General features: G+C 46.0%; 1 pseudogene; it reads right to left on the reverse strand.

The window, feature by feature from the left end:
• LOC114203159 (acrosin-like) overlaps positions 1–19,249 on the reverse strand; it is a 35,908-nt pseudogene extending 16,659 nt beyond the window's left edge.
• Between the last annotated feature and the right edge of the window lie 540 nt (positions 19,250–19,789).

Below are 19,789 nucleotides of genomic sequence, written 5' to 3' on the forward strand. Positions count from 1 at the left end.
CTGACCGTCCCCTGTAGTGACACAGCCTTGATCATCGTCTGGGATGATTTCTGGTCCCCCTGCCCCTGCTCTGGCCAACCCTTCACACTCCCAGTCCTCCTGAGCGTCCCCTGCAGTGGCACTTGTCGCAGCATGCTGTCATGTGTTGTTTCTCGGTCTGTCCTTCCTGTAGGAGTAGGTCTCTCTCACAGCTGCCTGGCTGGATGACAGGTAGATGAATGGTTTCAGGATCTTTTCTCCTGGGATAGCAGGTACCCTTCAAAACCTTGATGGGCAGGGTGAGTCTCTGTTCCTCTGTGTGCCCCCAGCCTTGGTGGAGCATAGTGCCCAGGACAAGGGATTTGAGAGTCTTCCTAAATGAAGTTTGTTCTATGAAGGTGGATTCTTTCTGATATCATTATATAACCACATAACGTGGCCATCCTTGTGAGATAGAAAGCATGCTACTGTATTGTGTTCTACTTGCATACTGTGGCTAACGAAAACTCAACACACACTCACAATCACACGTTCACACTTGCACCTCCGTTTCTGAGCATCACTCCCATGTAAACTACAGTGAATTCCCATTGGGCTGCAGGTATGTAGATGTGCCATTAAAGGTAGAAATAGAGGAGGATGGTTATGGAGTTCTGGCTAAAATGATGGAAGTCCTTGCTACGGGGGTAAAGAAATTAGTTTTTACCCAGGAAGCGCCACGTTCTGCTCAAAGGAGTGACATGATAATATTACCCTTTAAACAGGGATCAGCACTGACTTTTCTGTAAAATCTTCTGTAAGGATTCTCTGTTAGGCGTTGCAATCCACATGGTCTCCCTGACAGTGACTCCACTCTTGCATTGTGGCTTGAAAGCAGCCACAGATCATCCATAACTAATGTGCCAGCTGCACTTTATTTACAGAATAGAGGGGGAAGCCACATTTGGCCCATGGATGGCAGTTTCCCACACCCCAGATTTGCAACCTGATGGACGATGGGGGACAGGGCTCTTATTTTCAAATGGCAGCGTGGGCATACACTGGGATCTATCCAGCCTGACCACGGCCCCTAAACTTGAAAGGAAAGATTATAGCAAGACTGACTAACAATTAAGGCCTCAGGAACTCCCCCGCATTTCTCTGTATGCCTCTAGCTTCCCACAAGATGTTTGTCTGTGGTTGAAGTACATGTAGGTATTGTTTGCCTGAATATGTCCCCATTGCCTAGTGGGTGTATCTTGCGGCGTATATACCACGCAGATGGTCATCATGTTCCAGCCAATATCATGAACACATTTATGGTTCTCATGAGTCAGTGGAGGACCTAGCACGTGTGCGCTTCAGGACAAGTTTGATTCAGCCCACAGCAGTGTTTTCGAGGCCCTGGCTTCCTGGGCCCTCTGTGGCGCTGGCACTGGCCTGGCCTATGCCACTTCTGCAGTCGTGATGGAAAAGCCCCTGTACTGGGTGTTCCACCCCATGCTTTGCTCTGCAGGCTGAGACCCAAGGTTTCTGTCACCTCCCTGGCTGGGACCAGGTCACGTGCCCATGGATGGGCCAATCCCTGGAGCCAGGGAGTGGGGCCGTGGAGACTGGTACAGGTTGTTAGGTCCTCTGTTGTAGTGACTTTTCTAACTGCTGTGGTGGCAATGTCTTCTGTGATGCATCTGTTGATAAAATGAGTATTGATTTCTGGTAGTGAGTGGGTCCAAGGTGCTGGCTTAGGACCTAGCACCTCAGTCCCAGCACCTCAGTACTACTCTACTCTTCTACAGAGACAATGGCTGAGAATGAGCAACGTTGATGGAAACTGGTCTGGAATACACAAGGTAGGGGTGTGTGTGGGGGGATATGGGGATTGGGGATATAGCTCTGGCCACCCTGTATCTAAAATTTACCCAGGTTCAAGAAGGTGCGAGGAATCTATGGTCTTTCATAGTCAATAATGTTGTAGATGAAGAATATGCCTTTTGCATGGAGTATGACAAGACTTGTTCAAAGTATTTTCTAGTTGGTACAGAAGTCAGGGAGAACAGCACCCCCATCTGCTAGGATAGGCGTGAGAGGCTGAGTGCTCTCAAGAAGGTGTATGGCTTTGGCAGGGCTCACTGTGAGCCTGCACACAGGACTGACGAGGACAGTTAAAGGTTTGTTCTAAGGATGGAGTATTGGAAGAATGTGGCGTACCTCGTAATCCTGGGGAGAGCACAGATCTCGAGTTGACTGTGGAGTGACTTTGTGAGATTGGTGGTGATCTGCAACATCTGGCTAACCGGATGCCTGTCCTTTATTAATTTGTGGGTGTGGTTTCTATGCCTTTGTCCCAACAGCTTGGATTTCCAAGGAGTGGATTTTTTATTATTATTTATTTTTTATTGTTATGTTAATTACCATACATTACTTCATTACTTTTTGATGTAGTGTTCCATGATTCATTGTGCATAACACCCAGTGCTCTACGCAGAACGTGCCCTCTTTAATACCCATCACCAGGCTAACTCTTCCCCGCAACCCCCTCCCCTCTAGAACCCTCAGTTTGTTTTTCAGAGTCCATCGTCTGTCATGGTTTGTCTCCCCCTCCGATTTACTCACTTTCCTTCTTCTCCTCCTGCTATTTTCTTCTTTTTTTCTCTTAACATATATTGCATTATTTGAATCAGAGGTACAGATCTGTGATTCAACAGTCCTGCACATTTCACAGCGCTCACCATACACATACCCTCCCCAATGTCTATCACCCAGCCACCCCATCCCTCCCACCCCCCACCACTCCAGCAACCCTCAGGTTGTTGCCTGAGATTAAGAATTCCTCATATCAGTGAGATCATATGACACATGTCTTTCTCTGATTGACTTATTTCACTCAGCATAACACCCTTCAGTTCCATCCATGTCGTTGCATATGGCAAAATCTCATTCCTTTTGATGGCTGCATAACATCCCATTGTGTGTATATACCACTGCTTCTTTATCCATTCATCTGGCGATGGACATCTTGGCTCGTTCCACAGTTTGGCTATTGTGGACATTGCTGCTATAAACATTGGGGTGCACGTACCCCTTCGGATCGCTACATTTGGATCTTTGGGGTAAATACCCAGTAGTGCAATTCCTGGATCGTATGGTAGCTCTATATTCAACTGTTTGAGGAAACTCCATACTGTTTTCCGGAGGGGTTGCACCAGCTTGCATTCCCACCGACAGTGTAGGAGGGTTCCCCTTTCTCCGCATCCCCGCCAACATCTGTCGTTTCCTGACTTCTTAATTTTAGCCATTCTGACTGGTGTGAGGTGGTATATCATTAAGGTTTTGATTTGGATTTCCCTGATGCCGAGCGATGTGGAGCACTTTTTCATGTGTCTGTTGGCCATTTGGATGTCTTCTTTGGAAAAATGTCTGTTCGTGTCTTCTGCCCATTTCTTGATTGGATTATTTATTCTTTGGGGGTTGAGTTTGATAAGTTCTTTATAGATTTTGGATACTAGCCCTTTATCTGAGGTGTCATTTGCAAATATTTTCTCCCATCCTGTCAGTTGTCTTTGGTTTTGTGGACTGTTGCTTTTACTGTGCAAAAGCTTTTTATCTTGATGAAATCCCAATAGCTCATTTTTGCCCTGGCTTCCCTTGCCTTTGACGATGTTTCTAGGAAGAAGTTGCTGCGGGTGAGGTCGAAAAGGTTGCCGCCTGTGTTCTCCATTAGGATTTTGATGGGCTCCTGTTCTTGCTTAGGTCTTCCAACCATTTGGAGTCTCTTTTTGTGTGTGGTGTAAGCAAAGGTTCCAGTTTCCTTCTTCTGCATGTGGCTGTCCAATTCTCCCAACAGCATTTGTTGAAGATACTGTCTTTTCTTTTGGACATTCTTTCCTGCTTTGTCGAAGACGAGTTGACCATAGAGTTGAGGGTCCATTTCTCAGCTCTCTATTCTGTCCATTGATCTATGTGTCTGTTTTTGTGCCAGTACCATACAGTCTTGATGATGACAGCTTTGTAATAGAGCTGGAAGTCCGGAATTGTGATGCCGAGGGTGTGGGATTTTTTTAGGTCACTGTAATTGTTGGTACCCCAGGGGTGGGGAAGTCCTGTTCTGCTGTTGAAGTTGTCTCCAGCAGTTGGAGTGTGTATTACAATCCCATAGGGAAATGGCAGGGGGGTTACAGTGGTCGGCAGGCTATTGTTATTGATGATATTTATGGGTGGGTTCCATATGATGAGATGTGAGTTCTTATGGATAGAGATCCTCATTAAGAGCCTGTAACGAGTGCTTTTTCTGAGTTTAATAGTAGATATAGTTTTATTACTTTTAATAGCCCTCCTTCTTCTTGGTATCCCAATGAGAAGTGCATTACGATGTTGCCTGCATTTTATCCGTGTGTGGATGTGTGTTTGAGTTCGGAAAATGTTGGCAATGCCTCTACAAATTGTACACTGGAACATCCAGAGAATAAAATTGTATTTTTGACAACAAAATAGGAAATATCCTCCTGTGATTCCTAGTTTAAACCAGGGGAGGGGACCTTTTTTGTGGTATTGGTAGAGTACCATAGTCCTTCCTAGGGAACATTATCAGACTCTATTGGGAACTTGGTCTTTGTTATTGTGGAAGAATCAGGAGTCGACAAATTATTTGTCTCCTGTTTCATTTTCCATGAACATTTCCACAATATTTGGTTTCAAACCTCTGCCATTGTGAAATCATCCCAGATTTGGCACCAGCTCACCCTTCTGTGCAAAGGGTATGTTTCAACCGAGAAAAAAGCAGCTTCTGGGTGACTGGGATACTCTAGGATCAGAATGCTGTTGGTATGCAGTTACTGTGACCCTAAATTCTGAACAAGCTGCTGACACCCAGACTAAATAGATTTCAGATTTAGAAACTTCAGATAGAAATTTTGTGTCCATGATGACAACTAAAGAACACGTGTGATCTTTAAACCTAACTCTAACCCTTGAATTTAACCCTAAAAGCTAACGTGACTCTAAGCCCCAAACTGGAACCCTGAATCTCAAACCTGAAATTGAACCCCACACCCAAACTCTGAACCCAAGCCCTAAATCCAAGTCCTGAAACATGAACCCAAACCCTGAACCAAAACTCTGAGTCATGAGCCCTGAACCCAAACCCAAATGTGACCTTAAACTTTATCCCCTAAGCCCTAAGGCTTAAACCCTAAATTATAAGCCTAAAGCCCTAAACTCTAATCCTTGAACTTGGGGTAGTAAGTTCGAGCCCCATGTTGATTACTTAAACTAAAAAAAAAACTTAAAAAAATGATCTATAGATTCAACATAATCACAATAAAAATTCCAGCAGGATTTCTTTTATAAATTAATAAGGTGATTCTAAAATTCACATGGAAATGCTTAGGGCATAAAATAGCCAAAACGGGTTTGAAAAAAAAATTTGAAAGATGCACAGTACCTAATTTCAAGACCTCTTGTAAGCTGTACATAGTAAGATAGTGTGGCAATAGTGTCAAGTAAACTTGTTCAAAGGAACAAAACAGAGCTCAAAATTAGAACCATACATATGTGGACAACTGATTTTCTTCAGAGATAGGAAGCCACAGTAGAGAAATAAGAGTCTTTTCAACAACTAGATATACACACACAAAAAAACGAGCATCAATCCATAGTTTACCATAAATAAAATTAACTCAAAGGGACCATAGCCCTAAACGTAAAACCTAAGACTCTAGAACTTCTAGAAGAAAATATCAAAGAAAATCTTTGAGAACTAAGTGAAACAAAAATTTCTTAGATACGACACCAAAAGAATGATCTACAAAAGAACACATTAATTGAACTTAATCATAATTTAAAAAGACACTATTTAGAGAATTAAAAAAAGCCACAGACTGGGAGAAAATATTTCCCAAGCATATATCTGATAGAGGACTTAATTTCGGTATATAAAAAGAACTCTCAAAACTCTAAAATAAAAAGACAATGAAAAAATTTTAAAAGGCAAAAGATTTGAACAGACCACCAGAGAAGATATGTCAATGGCAGTCAGCACATGAAAATATGCTTAACATCACTAGCCTTTAGGGAAATGCATATGGAGACCACAGGATTTCCAGGTTGGTGAGCTCATTGCAAGGCTGCGAGGGTGGGGGTCTTGAGAGAACACGAAGCTCCACAGCCATTCCCCCACATACTTTGCCCTATTCATCTCTTCCATCTATCTCTTCCTGGATTGAATCCTTTTAACTAAACAACTAAACAATCCCCAAACAAAAGAGCAAATTTTGTACGGTTAAATGCCCAAAGCCTGAAGAAGGTGATTCAGTGCTGGAACTTTCTGTGAGAATGGCAGAGACAACAATGCCCAGATAGTGCTAGCCACAGATCCCGATGGCAGCGACCATTTCGGGAGACTGGCCACGGGAACGCTGTCACGTCAACAGCTTGGCTAGGGAATGGACATTGGACGGGATGGTCATGGAGGTCTCTGGTGCAACCTGATGACTGCAGCAAGATACAAGGAGGGAGTAAGCCCTAGGAGTTTTTATCCCACGGAAAACATGTCTCTCCTTTCTTTTCTTTTCCTTTCTTTTCTCTTCTTTTCTTTTCTTTTCTTTTCTTTTTATTGAATCCATATTGAGAAGATGGATGTTGGCTGAACCTACTGTGGTGATCATTTCACAATTGATGTAAATCAAACCACCCTGCTGCACACCTTAAACTTATACAGCAATGTATGTCAATTATTTCTCAATAAAACTGGAGGGGAACAGGATGGGGAGCCTGGGTGGCTCAGTCAGTTAAACGTCTGCCTTCAGCTCAGGTCATGATCCCAGTGTTCAGGGATCCAGCCATGCATCATCAGCTCCATCCTCTGGGGGGAGTCCGCTTCTCCCTCTCCTTTTGCCCTCCCCACCACCCCCTCTTGCTCCCTCTGTCTTTCACTCTCAAATTAAATCTTAAAAAAAAACTAGCAGGGGGACAAAGGCCTCCTGGAAAATGGGAAAGAAGTCCTTTTGCATTTGAAGAGTTGGTTGGTTATCTGTGTGGAACTTCCCTTTGCATAATGATGAGTTGAGTACTGCCGCTGTTCTGAGATGGTCTTGGAAACCATGACTGTAACATTGAAACAGCAACTGATTCAGATTTATGAAAAATATGGTTATCATATTTCAAAGATTTCTTATTTCTTGTGTTGTGATCCAACTAAAATCAAAAGTGTATTTGAAAGGCTTCACAGTTTTTATTCTCCAAAAGAATATCCAAAATTGTATGGGATACTTGTTGTCTTGCGTATACAGGACATTACCACTGGATATGACGGCGGCAAGCCTAATCATAAATCAGTGTTGCCTGTGAGTAAAAACAGCAGAGTGATTACATCCCCTTCTCAAAATGGCTGTGTTGGTGGTCCTTGGACGAGCAAGACAGAAACAAAGACAAAGTCCTCTGCAGAGACGTGAGTACTCTCTGACCCGGAGATGGGAGTGACAGAGCCTTGTTGGAAGAAGAATTGAAGAAGCTCATTTAAGCTCGGATTTAAAATTGGTGTGGGCCCAGTTAAGGATGAAACAGAACAACCAAGAGAACTATGCATTGAATTCGTGTGAACATTCTCTACCTCATCTGGGCAAATAGTTTCCTTTTATTTCCTTTCTTTCTGGTCAGCTGACTAAACAAGTTGTATAAATTTGAAATGAAATGGACTTGAGAGAAGTTATTCAAATTTTTCCTAATCTTGAACAAAAGTCACTACATTAAAAGTATTAGAGTAACACAGTTTTTCCTTTAACAGAAACAAAACACAAACGTGAGTTTTCTTTTTTTTTTAAGATTTTATTTATTTATTAGAAAGAGAATGAGAGCATGAGAGGGAGGAGAGTCAGAGGGAGAAGCAGACTCCCCGCTGAGCGGGGAGCCCGACGTGGGACTCGATCCCGGGACTCCAGGATCATGACCTGAGCCGAAGGCAGTCGCTTAACCAACTGAGCCACCCGGGCGCCCACAAACGTGAGTTTTCTAATTAAAGTATGATTAAGCTTAGTTCTATAGTCTTATAACTGTGTACAGTACATTTTCTAAAAAGGCATGTAAGTGTTATGTCATTGAACAGTTAGTTAAGGAAATTATTCATAAAATTGGCAAAAAAGTGGACTGTACTCCAATCACTGTGGTAAATTGCCATTGTTACATCATAGATATTAATTCATAAATTAGAGTATTTGAAATAGTGTATTTAGCATTTGCAGTTTATTTTAAGATTTATGTATTTGAAAGAGAGAGAGCACACATGTGAGCATGGAGGGCGGGCGGCGGGGGTAAGGGCAGAGGGAGGGAGAAAATCTCAAGCAGACTCCCCACTGAGTGCAGGACCCAATGTGGGGCTCCGTGGGGGGTGCTTAACCCCATGACCCTGAGCTCATGACCCGAGCCAAAACCAAGAGCAGACGCTCAACCCATTGAGCCAACCAGGCGACCCTAGCATTTGTGGTTTAAAACATTGTTATAATATATCCTTCAACACCTCTGCTAAAGATGCTCGTGGTGCAGTATACATTTAATATATGTATCTACAATTTTGATGTTCACTATACCGAAAGTAAGAGTGGGAACACTCCTGTTGCTCTTGTCAGATTTCTCAGTGCCCTCTCAGGGTCTGGTGGGAACTAATACAGTGTTCCTACATTGAGTATGAACAAATCAGTTAATTTGCAGACAGCTAAAGAAAATATTTTCAAACTACATAGGTGCTTCCTCTTTATCTCAAATGGGTTTGCTGTTTTAAGAAGAAAATCTGAGAGGGTGCCTGGGTAGCTCAGATGGTTAAGCGTCTCCCTTCAGCTCAGGTCATGATCCCAGGGTCCTGGGATCGAGTCCCACATTGGGCTCCCTGCTCCTTGGGAGCCTGCTTCTCCCTCTGCCTCTCTCTCTCTATCTCTCTCTCTCTGTCTCTCATGAATAAATAAAATCTTAAAAAAAAAGAAGAAAATCTGAGAAAGAAGCTCTGAATCTATTCAAAAGTCCAGTTTTATAAGTAGATTTATTCCTTTATCAGATGAAGTAATCCTAATTTTACTAAGACACAAAAATATATTTTAGGTATTAATGAATCACTAACCTTAAAGCCCAGTTTATTCTAACATTTTGTGGCCTCTGTAGAATTTGTGATCACGTGAGATCCGTTTATCATCTTCAGTGTGGAAAAATGTTTTGGAAGTTCACTTCTGGTGGATTCTGTGGTCTTCTGAACAAGACCTCACAGAGAAGTGCTGTTTGAACTTTTTCAAGTGCACCCTGTCGTGTATAGCTCTCAGAGTGCCTGGGCACGTGTGTTAGAGTTAGGAGGTAGCAATCAAAGGCCTTGGATAGACTCACACTAAACAATTTACCTAGAGGAGATAGCAGTGGTATTAGAGAATTTATTTCCTTTACAAAGAACAGTAGAAGGTTTGAAATGAGTGGAATGCTCATTAAATATTGGTCTGTTGCAGCTGTCAGCTAACATTTGGTTAAACTCATAGGATTCAAATATAATTTTCAAATTTTTATATTTCCACTATTAATTTGCTCTTTCCTTACTTTCTTATAGATGGATCTCGCATGACTAGGGTAATAGCTTGCCAAATGCAGAGCACCACTTTTCTGAATAAGGTTGTTTTCAATGGCTTTGCACTAAAGAAGCAATGTGTAGAATTATTTGTTTTATTTGCTTTTAGGAATGTTGACTGTAATTTTGGAAGTGGCCTATATTCAACAAAGTGGTCTTCAGAGTGCTATGTGTGTGTGTACAGTATGTAACTTTAGGGTGAGTAATAGTGTTTCAGTGACTGAGGGATGAGGTAGGGCTGCAATGATAGGACAGCCTGCTCATCATCACTAGAGCCACGTCACAATGACCGTACTTTATTCACGAGAGAACACTTTGACTGCTTTAATACAGTGCAACACTTAAGTCATGTTCCTCAAGGAAAAGTTATTGAAGTTTGGATTCATATCTCAGAAATTAAACAATCCAAAATTAAATTAACCAATTTTATATTCCTAGCATATACAGCCTGAGGAATCATTTGACCCTAGCCACACTCCCGAATCTGTCTGAGCATGGAATTTAGCATCTTTTTGGCACACGGGCACACATTTGCTTAACAAAGTCAGTTCAGTGATAGCTCAACCCATCCAGGAGAAATGCAAGGGCTGGCTGGGGAGGTCCCACCCCTGGGCTCTGCATTGTCTCTTCTTCTTCATGAAAATATCATGGACATGAATGAATTCTCACTGAGCATGCAGATCAAAACTGGGGTTCTCTAGAGCTTTGAGGAGAAAGAATTATTGGGGCAAGATCAAAGCATACATTGGAAATAAAGAAACCTTATAAAGGTCAATAAGGTGGCACATGATGCCTCTTGTGAAGAGCAAACTTATCATCACCCTAAAAGCGGAGGATGAAGTGACTGTGGGCAAATTGTTGACTTGTGCTAAATTTGTTTTTTTTTTTTTTTAGTATCTTTTTAAAGAGTAATCTCTACAATGTAACATGGGGCTTGAACTCAGGACCCCAAGATCAAGTGTCACACACTCTACTGACTGAGCCAGTCGTGCAACCTGAGGATTTTGTTTTAAATATAAAGTGTTCTATTTGGGTGTAGTAACTTCAGTAGACAGGAAAGCTCTGGGAGTTTGGATACTTTGGAATATCTTTATATAGGATAGACCTGGCTTAATGGAGAAATTGTTCTATGACTGTTGCTATTGTTTCCATTGATGTTTGTGATGCTTCAAAAATCCAAATTCTGTTTGAATGAATTTAATTTTATGCTTATTTCTACTTCCTCCTTTCCCTATGTGCACTCTCACATTTTGCTACTGTCAGAAGTTACTACCCTATTACCTCATGATAAATCTTAACAATATCCATTTCGAGGGGCGCCTGGGTGGCTCAGTTGGTTAACCGACTGCCTTCGGCCCAGGTCATGATCCTGGAGTCCTGGGATCGAGTCCCACATCGGGCTCCCTGCTCAGCAGGGAGTCTGCTTCTCCCTCTGACCCTCTTCCCTCTTGTGCTATCTCTCATTCTCTCTCTCTCAAATAAATAAATAAAATCTTAAAAAAAAAACAATATCCATTTCGAATGCTTTAAATATATATATAGACTACACTTGTGGATAAAAACACCACATATGACATATTATTACACCCCTATAAGAATGGCTAAAATTCGGGGCACCTTGGTGCCTAGGTGGTTAAGTGACTGCCTTCAGCTCAGGTCATGATCCCCAGGTCCTGGGATCAAGCCCCATGTTGGGCTCCCTTGCTCAGCGGGGAGTCTTCTTCTCCCTGTCCCTCTGCCCCTCCCCGTTTGTGCTCGCTTGTGCTCTCTTTCTCTCAAATAAATAAATAAAATCTTTTAAATTCTTTTTAATGATTAAATTAAAACAAAAAGACGGAGCACATCAAGTGTTGGCAAGAGCTGGAGGAACTGGAACTCTCAGATACTGCTGACGGGGATGCAGAGTGTTGAAACTGCCTTGAAGACACGATTTGGCCAGTTTTAAAAGTGCTCACCATACACGTACCATATGATCCTGCGTGTGAGTGGCTCAGTTGGTTAAACGTCTGCCTTCGGCTCAGGTCATGATCTTGGGGTCCAGGGATCAAGTCTCACATCGGGCTTCCTGCTCAGTGGGGAGCCTGCTTCTCCCTCTGCCTCTGCATCTTCTCTCTGCTCATGCTTTCTCTCTTGCTATCTCTCTCTCAAATAAATAAATAAATACATCTTTAAAAAAATTTCTCATATGCATCAAATTCGCAATTAGAACTTGTGCCTACACATATCTTAGGTCTGTTATTCCCGAATGCTCAGGTGTCAGGCTTTTACCACGTGCACAGATTTAGCCACTGTCAAATCATCTTGTTACTGTTCCTAGCAATAAAACTCATTATGAATTCTGCTTTTTAGAAAAATACTTATCATTTGCCTAAACCATCCCACAGAGAAACAGTGAGCATATCCCTCAGTTGCCTAGATGCCCCTTGGTGCTGGCTCATTGTTGAGTCTGTCCAGTTTTCCCCTGTTCTTCTTGTCTCTGTGTGCAGCAGTATCTGCTCCGGGACCTGTAAGCCATTTTCAGGGTTAGAGTATCCACAGGGATATGAAGGCAGATCAGAGAGTCTCACTTCACTTGTCAACAACTTCATTCATAATTTAAAAAAAAAAATGACAATTGGAACATCTATTCGTTTTGCAAAAATCACTGAATTTGATATAAACCAGTATTGGCTTATATGTGGGGAAATTAGTACATTGAGGGAAAGCTAAAGCAGGAGGCTAGATAACCCCTCCCAGGAAGGAAATGTGGCACTATATCTCGTAATACCCCTCCCGTACAATGTAATTTTGAGAAGGTGAGTCCCTGTGTTCTAATACGAAAATAACTCTAATTTGCTAAATGAAACAGGAAGTCAGAGCAGTATGAACAGTGAATAAATAAGAAGAGAGTTATACGTAAATCTATTCATGGGCATGGAAAGTTTTAGAAGATACACAAGAAAACATCAATCGGATTCTGCAGGCTCTACCTAATCCATGGCCTCCCATCAGTTTTCCCTGAGCATGAGCCCTGTCTCCCCAGGAAGGAGACCCAAGTGTCAGCTACAGATGACAGGCACAATGAGGAGAGAAGGGAAAAACTAAGGACAAGGATTTGAGCATGTGAAAGGAGAGAGTGCCAGGAGATTCCATTCTGGATCCTGGGAAGCTCTGAGGTGAAGGAATGATCTGTAAGTGGAAAGAAACCACTGGTAGTATAGCTCCTCCAGATTTCTCCCAAATCCTCCACACCTACCCCTACTCCCTAGCCTGAGCATATCTTGCCACACCATTGCCACCTGCAAGCTCAGGGTTCAGGACTGCCCAGGAAGGGTGAGGGCAGGTCCTGAGGTCCTGCCATGGCTGTTTCTGCTCTTTGGACCATGTGGACTATGGCTTGGGGTTTGTCTCACTCTGTGACTGACATTGAGTTTTGTTCAGTGTTTAGAGGGTACCTGGTGTCTGACACCAGGGTACAAAGCTTATATACCCAGTAGGGAGATTAAGAAACTGACTTCAGTAGAGACAGACCAAAGCCAACGAAAGGAATCATGGACATGCGAACTCTAATCTTAGTATTGTTGGCTCTCAGTGAAGGCAGATAAAATTTGGTTGTTTTATTTTATCAAATGTTAATACACTACAAGGCATGGGTCACCCAGATCAATTTGCAAGTCATCTTAGGTAGCCTAGGCATTCCAGGGCTCATAAGTGCACAGACGATATACACCCGAGTGCCCCTGAATAAGTATAAGATTACCCAGCATCTCATCACCAGTTGGCTCTAGAGCCCACATCTATAAGCATGTATAACCTGTCATGCTCTGCTCTGAAAGCTTCACATCTGTCCTAATTTCATTGTCACACAACCTTCTGGCCATATTTCCAGGGCCACATAGCTGATGAGAGGAAAAGCAGGGCGTTTGTTTGAACCCAGACAGACTGACGAATCCTGGAAATACTCATGCCTGCTTCATCAGTCCCTGTTACAGCCGCAGCAGGAAAAGACAGGGTCCTTGGTCTTCCTCACCCAAAGTTCCTCCCTCATGCTCCTGTACCCTATGCGATCTGTCTTTGCAACCAGAACATAGGACCATCTTGCACTTGAATCATGTGCACACAGTGAACAGGTGAACAGGTATGAGACTGTTGCATGTTGCAGCAACGGCCCAGCCAGGAGCCCAGGGGTTTCTTTCTGGAGCCTGCAATTTTTATTTCTCAAGTGGCTAATCCAGCATTTAGGTTTGATCTGGGCCCTGACCAGAGTAGGCAGTTGACCTGAGGTCATCGAGATCTCTTTCTCAGGAATTCACAGATGGACATAAGCAATTCTGGTTGAGGGCAGACTCCTGCCTGGGGTTGGCCATGTGGACTGAGCATCAGATGGCCACGGTACAAAACTTCAGACTGGGGTCATTCTTCCAATGCACTCAGACCCACACCCCTCCTTCTGAGTCAGCTCACCTCACAGAAGTGCTCCAGGGCCCACCTGCACTGATTTAATAAGCAGAGACTCTGAGTGTGAGATCCAGACCATACCTGGCTTGTCACCCCAGATCGCCTTGTTCCAACTTCAAAAATCAAGATTTAGGAAACCACAATGAGCCGTGACACACAAGCAATTCCACCCTGTTGGAGGGGGACAGAGGGAGGACAGATTTGCTGGGGGAGGGTTTGGATTGAGTCGGGGAGGGCAGGTAGGAAGAAGTCCAGAAATAATGCCTTCATAGATTAGATAGATAGAGAGATAGATATAGATATATTTGATATATAGTGGTGGTGGTGGTCGATTTTGCGTTGGTATCAACAGCTTAAGTTGGATGTGAGAAGGGGATGGATTGTCACAGGTCTCCTTGCAGTGAGGAGGGAAGGTCAGCGACCCATGTGTCCACGTATGAGGCTGTATGCATGCATGGGCATGTTGTACAAGTGGATTGGAAGGTTTTGTATTCTGGTGAGGAGAGGTAAGCATTCTCTTCCAGGGTGGTGTTCGGGTGGTATGATCTCTGTGTCACGGTGGGATCAAGCTCTCTGTGTGGTGACTGGTTCTTTGTAGGGGCACCAGGTGTCACCTCCCATCCTCACTGCTACAAATGGGACAAGGGAAAGGGTCAATGAAGCAGAACCCTGGAGTGAGTGGAGTTCAGGTATTCACCAAGAGGTTTTGACAGGGAAAGTGGCGCCCGAAGGGAAGTTACCTGGCAGGTGTCGATCTTGCCTTCAGGGTACCCTGCACACACATTGGTTGAACAAATGCGCCCGTTGTACCACTGGGTGGAGTTACATAAGTCGAGGTCGATGAGGTTCACACGGGCCTCCTGCAGTGTAGGTGCGATCCTGTAGGCTACAGCCAGGCGCCCCGGTGGTGAGCGATCACAGAAGACATGATTTGGGAAAGCCCTGCCTCCTCCCTCCACGGAAACCCCATCATCCTGAAATGCTCTACTTCAACCTAAAATCCAGGAAAGTCAATGCCCCTGGCCTCTCCTCAGACACTTGTGAAGGATGTGGGGTGTTGGAGGCATATGCAGGTGAAGAGGAGGGGCAGTGCATGGAGGATGAGCAGATGTGGCTGCAGGAATGTGTGTTGATGCCAGATGATTATTCACAGCTACAACCAGGATGTGTCACCTCATTTACACCCCACATTGATCCCCTGTGTTAAGCGCTGTGACTCACCTTGCCTCCAATCATGACCTTGGAGCACCACTTGCCCAAACATGCAGGGAGGGTTGTGGTGTGTCTTGGATTCAGACCAAGGTTTTCCTCTCTACACTCAAATCCAGGACACACAGTTCATTTCCTCACAGTACGGCTCTAAGTCCCCCTCATTGCTTTTTATCCCCCGTTAAACCCCTCAGCTCAGTTCTGGACAGGATCTGCTAGCGCTGGGCAGATGAGTCCCTCCCCGCATACCTCCCATCCCTTTTGAAGTTACAGAGAAGGAGGAGCTGCAGGATGGCCTCCACACACACAGATCTGTCAGGGGCATGGGTGGTTGGAATAACCGGAAGGCAGGTCAGAACCTCCTGTACAGCCCCAGAGGCTCCATCATGACCTTTGGGTTAAGGAAGGCCCAGCCCAGGCGATGATTCCATCAGCCAACCTCACACCTGACTATAGGGGCAGCTATCCCCTCTTCATCAAGTGGCCTCCCCCCACCACAGCCTCACCCACAGCCCAGCCACAGCCTGGTGGGTGGGTCTGAAATCGCGTGCATCTGGGTGGAGACGTGGCGGATCACACTTGGAATATGGCAGTGTAGGCCAAGTGGGAAGCCAAAACCAAGTGGAGGAAAGTGGATGGAGCTAGGCACACAGCATTCAGACTGTGTGATTGTGTGTCTTGGACTGCGTCTCCAGGCCCTTCAGGTCAACTTTGCATACCACCCAAGCAGGGTTAGTTTTGTACTTGCACTGTCCCCAAGGCAGGGGTGACATGGAAATGACCACCACAACAAGCCTGGTCGCTTACGGTGACCTTTTAGATCTATGGAAGAGCCAGATGACCTGGAAGAGAAGAGGGTTTTCTCAAGCCCCACACCTTGGCTTTAAATGCTAAAATGTCACAAGAACTTGAAATTCAATAGAAAAGGAGGACTACCCCAGAAGCATATGGGCTCAAGAAGGAGGTAGAAAAAGGAAGGTATGCAAAAATGTCACAGAAATTTGGAGGCTGGGGATTTCTTTAAGACTTGGCCTTACCAGTGGGGGATGGATTCACCAGAAGATGGTAGAAATCCCACTAAGTTGAGGAGGATTCTAGAACAAAAGAGGCCTTGTGTGATGTCCAGGGTGTAGCTGGGAGCCTATAAACCTTTTGAGAGATAGGACAGCAAAGGTGGTGGCAGGCGTGGGAGTGTAGATGGGAACCCTGAGACCAGCCCCCCAGGGACTCCAAGAACCCTGGGACACTGCGCACGTGTTTGGGTGGATGGGGAAAGCAGGGTAGGCTGGGGGGATGGGACAAGAAGAATGCTCTAGAGGCCTCAGCAGAGCTATGGACATCAATAGACAGAGGTTGATACCCCAGGTCAGGGAGGGAAGGGCCAGCAGAGGCCAGTGAAAACAGGGGTGCCCGGGAGGAGAAGCAAACCAATCAGAGAAGGGGCGCAGCCTTGAGTGAGGGAAGATGAGTTTCAGGAAGCATACTGAAACTACCAGGGTTTTGTCACCAGAAAAGGCTTAGTTTTGAACCCCAAATGACTGAAGTGCTTTGAATTAGGAGCCTTCAGTTTTCCATTATCAAGGGACCGAAGAGCTTTCAGTCTCTCTTCTCATCCCCAGTGTGACTGGGTAAAAAGTCCATGTGGTCACCTGTGGAAAGCTGAAAGGCCTAACCTGCTCGTCAAACCCTTGCTGCCCACTGCTGGCCTGCCAAGAACCCCGTCCCCTCTCTCCAGAGAAAACGATGACACTCAGAAGGGGAGGGAGGATTCTCGCATTGTGACCACCGAGGGTGGGGAGCAGAGGTTCACTGACATCTAGAGGGCTGGGCTCTGGGGTCTCAGAGCTCAGAGACCAAGTGACATGGCCCTTCCACTCACAGATGCGGAAATGGATGTCCAGGGAGGAGAGGGGTTGGCCCTCAACCACAAAAACCCTCTCGAGCTCTTCTACAAGTGCCGTTTCAGGGGACAATCCCCCAATTCCAGAAGGTAGCAACTGGGGTTCCAGGCCCCAGAGAGAGCCACAGCCCATACCCCATTCAAAAAAATGCCCAGGGTCTCCTGGGGCTGCATGCACCCTTCCACCCGGCGACCACACAAGCCATCAGTGGTGAGGTTGTGGACAGGGGACTCGGCTGCCAGTTTCTCCAGCTCTAAAAGGGGACAGCATCCCGCATTCTGGTGGACATCGCCACTAGGCACCACATATGGCCCCTGCACTTCAGAGACCACTGAGGGAATGACCAGCAGTGACCCTACCCCCGTGAGAACCCCTCCCATACTCTGCTTCCTCTTTCAAGAATCCCCAGCCAGCCATCCAGCAGGCCTGGGGAACTCCAGGTGGGCCTGCCCTCATTTGGGGCTGGCAGCCCGTTCCGATGAATTGCCCACAGGGATCGGGAGTGGTGATCTTCATCAGAGCGATGTCATTATGCTCTAAACTGGGGATGTATTTCTCATGAATGATGATTTTCTCGACATATCTCTCCTGTTGAGGCAGCTTCGCTGGCTTATCGTTCACATACATAATTTCCCTTGCTCCAAAAATGAGTCGCCAGTCTTATACCTTTCTGTGGGCACAGAGGCAAGCCAGGTTATCCTCAGAAAGGACGGGCGTGACAGAAACTTCTGGTGACCATGATCCTCAGAGCCCTCCCTCAGCAAGGGCCTGGGCCCAACCACTCACGGTCTGGTTGCTACAAGGCCCAGAGCCCCTGGGAGACTCTGCACAGAGAGTCCTGGAGAATGTCCCTTTCTGGAAAGAGCCTTTCTGAAGACCTCTCTCCACGTGTTCCCACACGTACTTTTTGGAGATGAAGCAGTGGACAGCAGTAAGCAGCCAGTGGGGCTTCAGTAAGGTCCCTCCGCAAGCATGGTACCTTCGGTTATTATAGGATATGAATACCTGGAGGATGACCATCCAGGGCCAGGCCCTGATTGTTGCATCCTGCCCTCCGACGATATGGCCACTTCCAGGTGGGTTCTGCCTGAACCTTATCCCACAGGGGGCACTGGGGAGAGACCAGGTGCACAGTTCAAACCAAGAAGAGGCACAGCCTGTCCTCGTACCTGCAGGATGGGGGAATCAGGGCTAGGGGGCTGGGCAAAGTGGGGCATCCAGGAGTGTGGAGGGTCCGAGGGGGAGCTGCTGAGAGGCGCTGTGAGGGCGGTAGGGAAGCAGGAAACTGCAGGCTTCAGGAACTGCTTTGGAGGAGTATGTGTTCTGGAGTGGGTGTAGCCCCAGGGCTAGGAAGGAAAGTGCCATAGGAAGCAGGACCGATGATAAGAGCCTTAGAAATATGGGAGATCCCAAGGCAGAGGGGGAGACTAGAGTTGGAGAGAGGGAGGTGTAATGGCTTGAGTTCTATAGAGCCAAATTTGAGCGGGAGACTCAGAAAACAGCCACAGGGGTCTTGGGGCAGCTGCAGTGTGGAGTTGGATGGTGGCAGGAGCAGGGAGAGTACCCAAGGCAGGTCCAGTGATCCCAGGTGTGGGGAGCAGCGGTGGTCCAGGGGTGGAAGTTCTGCGAACTGGGGAGAGGCCACAAGAGTTTGGGGGTACCTTGGGGGCTGTCAGAGTCTAAGGTGGAGGTGTGACCCTAGAAGAATGCCATGACAATACCCTGGGGTCTTTGGGGTCAGCCACAGGTGGGGCACCTCAGTATCTGTGGGAAGAAAGAGGTTTCTAAAAATTGGGACTTGATGTACAAGAGGCAGTGAGGTCAGTCTCTAGGTGAGGGAAGGACCCCAGCGTCTGTGGTACGGGAGGCATAGGAGCCCAGGGGTCAGCCCTGGGGTCTCTCGGCTGATGAAACTGGGAGCAAGGATGGTCTGAGTTGGGGATGTGGGTCACACCCGTGAGACCCAGGGGACTACTAAGGCCCAAGCTTGGCCTCCTTCCTAGCCCTGGACAGAGGGAGTCTGGGTGGGGCTTGCTATTCAGAAGACACTCTTTCCAAGCCCCGGAACTGTCCCTGACACTTACTCACACGTAGCGTTATCTTTGGCAACCACAGACACTGCCAAGTCCAGCAGAATGGCAGTTGGCAACATCTCTACCATACTCCTGCCCCAGCCTGGCCTGGAAGCCCAGTGACCTCACAAAGCTCTGTGGCCTCCTGACCAATCAGCATGGCTACAGCCCCTCCTCTCCCCCCCAGTAGTCAGGCCAGGCAGGAGCCCTTTAGCTTAACCGGTCCAGGCTGAAACAAGATGCCAGCTTTCTGTACAGGCTCCTCTGCACCCCTCGGGGGATGGGGGCTCATATGCAGCCCCCTCCCTCTGTCCCAACGCCAGGGTCTTCATTCCCAGTTACCTTTGGAAGGTTCCGTATCATCTGAGGATCCAGTTTTGTGCAGTGTCAGGGTCTGCCCCTCATGCAAGCTGCAACCACAGTTCCTGTTCCAAGTCATGGGTTGAGGGGCACTTCTGTCCCTCTGTGTCAAGATGATGCAATATGTCAATGGTCACAGGGTGTCGGGCTCACCAGATTAATCGATCCTTAAGACTGTGTAGGGCAAATTGTCTTTCCCTCTTCCAAGTACATACTATCAGCACACTTTTCAAAGAGCCAATTTGAATTTCTATAATTTA

This window comes from Eumetopias jubatus, unplaced genomic scaffold (genome assembly GCF_037043125.1).
Source record: "Eumetopias jubatus isolate StellerSeaLion01/CBP00866 unplaced genomic scaffold, mEumJub1_p1.0 scaffold_52, whole genome shotgun sequence".
NCBI lineage: Eukaryota > Metazoa > Chordata > Mammalia > Carnivora > Otariidae > Eumetopias > Eumetopias jubatus.